The sequence below is a fragment of the Macaca nemestrina genome, chromosome 13, assembly GCF_043159975.1.
Source record: "Macaca nemestrina isolate mMacNem1 chromosome 13, mMacNem.hap1, whole genome shotgun sequence".
Classification (NCBI taxonomy): Eukaryota; Metazoa; Chordata; class Mammalia; order Primates; family Cercopithecidae; genus Macaca; species Macaca nemestrina.
In genome coordinates, this window is record NC_092137.1 from 114,214,420 (window position 1) to 114,221,893 (window position 7,474).

The window sequence follows — 7,474 nt, forward strand, 5'->3', positions numbered from 1 at the left end:
CTGGCTCTGTGACCTTTATTTCCTCCTTTCAAAATTGAGTAAGTTTCCCTAATTCTCAGGATGATGAGTAGATTAAATGAGATGAAGCAATTAAAGTTGTTCAACACAGCACCCAGCCCCATGTCTGACATCTGAGCTCACAGCCAGCATGAGCTCCCGTCTCTTCCTTGTGAGTGTTCTCCCTCTTGACTTTAGGAACTGAGGAAACTCAAGCTTCTGATTGTTTCAAATGGCAACAGATACAATAACTTGTTCCACTTCTTTCCATTCTTTAAGACATTTATAGAAAAAAACAAAAGCTGATCGACAACTAATTAGTTTTTCAAGCATGATGACATTTAAGGAATTCAACTAATTTAAAGGCATCAATTCTTTTGTTCAACACTTCAGCTGAGAGACTTAAGTCGTTCTTTATTCAATGTTCACCATGCTTCTGGGACAGAATTACAAAATGGCACCTCAACAAAAACATCAACATTTTGAATCATGAATTTTACAAACGGAAGCAACATTTCAACAGGATTTCCAGCTGGAAGGCAAATACCCAGAGACCAGGCTTCCGGAGAAGGAAAGTGGGGGATGAGCTGAGAAAATTTCAGCAGAACCTTTATTCATGAGCTTCGAGGCTGGCAGGAAACCGAGCACTAGGAATGAGGAGACCCGCCATGGGTCTCCCATTTAACAGGTGAGCCAGTTGAGGCTCCACCCTGTGGTGCATGGCTGGGAGCACCCAGGGAAGAACAGGCGGGTGGTCCAGGAGGCCCTCAGTCCAGAAGAGAATGTGAGAGGAGCCTGGGTTTCTCCTTGGGCCATCTTCTGGGGGTGCCTGAGGCGTCAGCAGGACATGTGAGAGGGGATCTGTCTATTAATCTTTTGATCATGAGTCCACTCCACAGAGAAGAACCTCTTCCACTTCTCAGGTCTACCTCAGTGGCTGCACATGTAAACAGAATGGCTATTTTTGTTAAACAGAGCTTCACTATTTCTGAAACAGCCATTTATTTGTGAAGACTATTTTATGTTAATTTAATTATAAGAAAATTGAAAAGTGTAATACATAGCTAAGCCCTTAAGGCCGGTTAATCTATTTGGATTGTAACAAATATAATTTTTATTAGCTCAGCCTATTTGGATGGTAACGAGTATAACCTTTTCATAGACATTACAGACTCTGAGTTATGGTCTATTTTTATGTAAAACCAGCCTTGAGTAGAATAAAAAGAGAGTTCTTTTATCTGTCATTGTGTTATGGAATCATTATATTAATGAGTAGAATCTGAGCCATTCCTATTATCTTAGAGTAGAGCTCATGTCTTCTCTAGGTGTGATTGGAGAAAAAAAAAAAAAAACCCAGGTAGTTATTAGAAAAATGATCAGCCTTATGGAGAGGTGGATATTCTGAATCCTCCCTTGGGTAAAAATGTTGATTTTTTGAGAGGGAAAGTTAATCCCTTCTTCCAGCCACTCACTCTACCTATCCAGAACCTAACTGACTTAGAACACAGTTGAGTACTTGGAAAGAAACAACAAAAAGAGACCCCGAGGGGTCAAAATGATGTTGCAAAGTCTGAGCTCCATAGAAGCGTTTTTCTCCTATTGAAGAGTGCCTAATTTTACCTGGTTTCCCAGCCCTTGACAGATAAGAAATGTTACAACCAACGGGGTAAGAGTTTCCTTGTTAACATATTCAGCAGAGTCAAAAGCACAGACTTCGGAGTCAGACGGATCGTGTTCCAGTCTTAGCTCTGCTGCTGACATGGATGACCTAGGTGCCTCAGTTTCCCTTTCCATAAAATGATGACGATTCAAGTGCCTCCCTTAGAGAGTTGCGTGAGAACTAGGAAGTGTTAATAAGTGTTGAACACTTTGAACAGCTCCTGGCACATAGAAAGCCCAATGTAGGCGTTAGTATTCCATCATTACCACACAAATGAAGATGGTGTTATGGGTGCTTTTCTTTTCCAAAATGACATTTTATTTCACAGGCTCTGGTGCCCAAATGGCATGACAGCATGGCATATTCTTTAACTTTTTTGTGATATCTTTTTTTTGGCACTATGCTAAAAATAATTTCAAAATGTACACATTTCTTAAAAATTAATGCGGCCGGGCGCGGTGGCTCAAGCCTGTAATCCCAGCACTTTGGGAGGCCGAGACGGGTGGATCACGAGGTCAGGAGATCGAGACCATCCTGGCTAACACGGTGAAACCCCGTCTCTACTAAAAAAAAACAAAAAACTAGCCGGGCGAGGTGGCGGGCGCCTGTAGTCCCAGCTACTCGGGAGGCTGAGGTAGGAGAATGGCGTGAACCCGGGAGGCGGAGCTTGCAGTGAGCTGAGATCTGGCCACTGCACTCCAGCCTGGGCGACAGAGCGAGACTCTGTCTCAAAAAAAAAAAAAAAAAAAATTAATGCAAAGTTTAGGAAAACGTTAGCACATTAAGCTGTGGTACTTCATAGCTGTGTGTGAGACCTGAAGCTAAGTACTTTCAGTATTGGGTGGGTGTATAGTATTTCATGCAAACCAGGAAAACTTTGAGAGTGAATGTGGACCTACGAATAATTATTCCACAACTATCCTTAGGCTCAGTAGGATATGGTATGTTTAATTCTTACCACAATTCCAAAAGACAGGCAATGCTATGTCTATTTTGTATGCGAGGAAACAAAAGGCTTAGTGTCAAATGCTATGCCCAATGTCACACTGCTAGAATGCGTCCAAGTCAGAATTCAAATGCAAGTTAGCTCCACTTCATTGTGCTTGCCTTTAACTGCTGGACTTTACTGCCTGTCGTAGTAAACTCAGGCTTCTGAACAGAAGACTACAGGCTGGAGGCTTAAACAACAGAAATTTTTTTCTCACAGTTCTGAAGGCTGGGAGGTTCATGATCAAGGTGCTGGCCAATTTAGTTCCTGGTGAGGTCACTCTTGCTGGCTTATAAACAGTTATCCTCGACCAGGTGTGGTGGCTTATACCTGTAATCCTAGCACTTTGGGAGGCTGAGGCAGGTGGATCACCTGAGGTCAGGAGTTCAAGACCACCCTGGCCAACATGGTGAAACCCCTTGTCTACTTAAAATAAATAAATAAATATATATATATAAATTATATATATATATATATATATATATAAATATATATATATATAAAAATTAGCCTGGTGTGGTGGTGCACACCTGTAGTCCCAGCTACTCGGGAAGATGAGGCAGGAGAGTTGCTTGAACCTGGCAGGCAGAAGTTGCAGTGAGCTGAGATCGCGCCACTGTACTCCAGCCTGGGTGACAGAGTGAGACTGCATCTCAAAATAAATAAATAAAAACCCAAAAACAAACAAACCAAAAAAACTAACAAAAAACCCCAGTTATCCTCTCGCTGTGTCCTCACCTAGTGGAAGGGACAAAGAAGCTCTCTGGGGTCTCATAAAGGCACTAATCTCATCCGTGAGGGCGCCACCCTCATGACCTAATCACTCCCCAAAGGACCTTCCCCCGATACCATCCTCTTAGGGATTAGAGTTTCACATGTGAATTTTGGGGACACATAAATGTGTAGTCCAAAGCACTGCCCTTCACCTTCATGAATCTCTTTTGATTTACTCAGCGCTTTAATTGAGACTAAAATAACTACTCATTTATTTAGTTCCTTCCCTGATGTGTAATAATTCAGAAAGTCTAAGTTAAAGTAGTTCGGTCACATAAAACATGATCTTTTTTTCTTGGTTCATGAAAATGTTGAGTAAGAATTTTACTAACCATAACTTCAAGAGGATTGTACGAGATTTTAGAAGACACTGTTTATGTCAGTGAAACTTGAGTTATTTGAATTAGACATTCAGGAGTCTTTTATATCGGTCAGTTTGTCGGGTCCTTCTTGTTTTAGAAACAAACAGAAGGGCATATATCTCCTCAGTGTACACTAAGGGCAAATGCTGGGCCATATTTCTGGTATTTCTGGGCTTCCATAGCTTTGCCCACCCACTTGGGAGGTAGGAATCAGGGCCACCTCTTCTGAATTAGATTCATTTACTCATGCATTCACATGCTCATTTATTCAACAAGTTTTTTTGTTTGTTTGTTTGTTTGTTTGTTTTGAGATAGAGTCTAGCTCTATTGCCCAGGCTGGAGTGCAGTGGTGTGATCTCAGCTCACTGCAACCTCTGCCTCCTGGGTTCAAGCAATTCTCCTGTCTCAGCTTCCTGAGTACCTGGGAATATAGGCACACGCCACCATGCCCAGCTAATTTTTGTATTTTTAGTAGAGACAGGATTTCACCATGTTGGTCAGGCTGGCCTTGAACTCCTGACCTCATGATCCACCCACCTCAGCCTCCCAAAGTGCTGGGATTACAGGTGTGAGCCACCAGGCCCGGCCCTCAACAAGTGTTTTATGATCTCTCACTTGGTGCCAAGCTCCATACTGGACTCTGACATCAGAGTGGCGAACAAAATCGGTCAAGGAAGACTTTTCTCATTCCATTAGTTGTTCAGGGACCAAATGTTATCTGAGACTCTAGTAACCGGGTGACCAACTATTCCCGTTTGTCCAGGACTGAGTGGGGTCCCCAGGAGAACTTTCACAGCTGAAACTGAGAGAGTCCAGAACAAGGAAGGGCTAGTTATAACTAGTTAATTAGGCTTACTGGGAGTTCTGATTCTCTGAAAGGGAACTAGTAACAAAGATTCTTTGCTTGTCCAAGCGTTAGGCAGACTGTAAATACCCATCTGTGCTCTTCCATGTGAAATCCAGTTTTAGCAAAAACCTTACTAAGTCATTTTAACAAGAATGCCCGACCTTCGACACCTGATTAAAATTTTTCACAGTTTTGCCGTCTGATCACCTTGGCCTGCCTTCAGCAGGAATCCTGTCAGGTCTGTTCAGCCGGTATTCTCCCCAGACTTGGTGCAATTTTCTCTTAGTATTTTTCCATCCTCCGACCCCTGCTCCTTGGTGATAAATCCCTTCTCCCTGTTGTATTCAGAATGGAGCCCAGTTCTACAGTGGGATCTCTTTTCGCCTGTTGTGATCCTGTATAACATTCGCCTTCACCACTTTAACGTCGTTCTGGCTTTGGCTTTTGCGGAGAAGGGGAGCTAATGGATAAAAGCTAACCATGAAATTATGCCACACTATGAGGTGGGTGCAAAAGTAATTGCGGTTTTTGCAATCAAAAGTAATGGCAAAAGCCACGATTACTTTTGCACCAACCTGATAGATGGGCTCAATTTCATGCTTAGCCCACATCCATTAGCTCCCCCTCTGAGCACCTGGGCTAACTCAATTTGCTTGAAGAGAACAACTTCCAGGCTGTTGGATTGTCCAGTTCTGGGCCTGACAGGCAGTCATGAGAGGGGAATGGCTTCATACCTGACTCCTGGCAGGTCTGCACAGTCACAGTTGTTCTGAGTTCCAGGGCCCACACTCAATGCTGTTGCACGGCAGATGAGCTCTCTGGTGGAGGGATATTTACCAAGCTCAGTCTGACCCTTGTGAGATATAAGTGGTTGCAGAGGCTGCAGTGTTGGCTGGGACAGGCGTAGGATCCAGAGACCGCTCATCTTGTAATTCTGCTCCACTCCTTTGCAGTCTTAATCGTGGGCAAGTTCTATAGCTTTCTTTTTTTTTTTTTTTTTCCTGAGCACAGGGTACTTTATTGATGGTACACGACAAGGTGGGACTCCCTAAGCCCTTTCCCTCTTCAGGGGGTCTACATGGAAACTGTGAGGGGAGACTCAGTGTGGTGGGGGAGTGAGTGTGGCAGGGAATCCCCAGCCGTGAGGGCCTCTCTTCCTCTTGTGCTCTCGCTGGGGCTGGTGGTCCAGGGGTCTTACTCCTTGGAGGCCATGTGGGCCATGAGGTCCACCACCCTGCTGCTGTAGCCAAACTAGTTGTCATACCAGGAAATGAGCTTGATTAAGTGGTCGTTGAGGGCAATACCAGCCCCAGCATCGAAGGTGGAAGACTGGGTGTTGCTGTTGAAGTCGGAGGAGACCACCTGGTGCTCAGTGTAGCCCAGGATGCCCTTGAGGGGGCCCTCCGACGCCTGCTTCACCACCTTCTTGATGTCATTGTATTTGGCAGGTTTTTCCAGACGGCAGGTCAGGTCCACCACTGACATGTTGGCAGTGGGAACACGGAAGGCCATGCCAGTGAGCTTCCCGTTCAGCTCAGGGATGACCTTGCCCACAGCCTTGGCAGCGCCAGTAGAGGCAGGGATGATGTTCTGGAGAGCCCCGTGGCCATCACACCACAGTTTCCCGGAGGAAAACTGGCAGTGATGGCGTGGACTGTGGTCATGAGTCCTTCCATGATACCAAAGTCGTCATGGATGACCTTGGCCAGGGGCGCTAAGCAGTTGGTGGTGCAGGAGGCATTGCTGACTATCTTGAGGCTGTTGTCATACTTCTCATGATTCACACCCATGATGAACATGGGGGCTTCAGCAGAGGAGGCGGAGATGATGACCCTTTTGGCTTCCCCCTGCAAATGAACCCCAGCCTTCTCCGTAGTGGTGATGACACCAGTGGACTCCACGACGTACTCAGTGTCAGCATCACCACACTCGATTTTGGAGGGATCTCGCTCCTGGAAGATGGTGATGGGATTTCCATTGATGTCAAGCTTCCCGTTCTCAGCCTTGACGGTGCCATGGAATTTGCCATGGGTGGAATCATACTGGAACATGTAAACCATGTAGTTGAAGTCAATGAAGGGGTCATTGATGGCAACAATATCCACTTTACCAGAGTTAAAAGCAGCCCTGGTGACCAGGCGCCCAATACGACCAAATCCATTGACTCCAACCTTCACCTTCCCCATGGTGTCTCAGGGATGCGCTGGCGATGCACGAGAAAACGTGGCTGACTGTCGAACAGGAGGAGCAGAGAACCTATAGCTTTCTTAAGTCTGAAAGATGAGAATAGCAACAGCATGGTAGTCACACCTATTGATAGGGTAGAGTGCAGTGTCTGACAGCCAGCAAGGGAATCATGCTAGCATATGAAAACATCCCTGGCATTTGGAAGGTGGTTGTGGTACGGTAGAAAAAAACCAACGATGCTGTAGGTGGAGAAAACACAGAATTCTGTCTTTTATGAGGCATCATCCTGAGCAAAAGCGGAGCCTTGGGTATGGCCAAAAACCCTTTGCCCCTCTTCCCACCAAGAGTCAGAGGCTAAGTTGCCTCCACATTGCCTCAGGGCTTGACCATGGGGCTTGCTTGGATTTCCAGGACACTGTGAAGTGGGCACAAGTGGCAGCTTGGTAAATGCATGCCTGGAGGTCGCCTTGTGGCAGCAAAACCCAGGATAAATAACCAGGAGAGAGGCTGAGCAATCAGTGGGCGGGGTCCCCAGCCCACTGAAATTGACTGAAGAGGTCCATATGAGCTCAGATGAGGCCAACTGAACTATCCAGAAACCCATGCAATTGTCAGAAATTCCACATTGTTCTTAGCCTCTCAGTTTTGATGCGGTTTGT

At 45.5% G+C, this 7,474-nt stretch overlaps 1 pseudogene; it reads right to left on the reverse strand.

Annotated features, from left to right (window-relative positions):
* Positions 1-5,783: 5,783 nt before the first annotated feature.
* LOC105490151 (glyceraldehyde-3-phosphate dehydrogenase pseudogene) lies at positions 5,784-6,876 on the reverse strand (annotated as a pseudogene).
* Between the last annotated feature and the right edge of the window lie 598 nt (positions 6,877-7,474).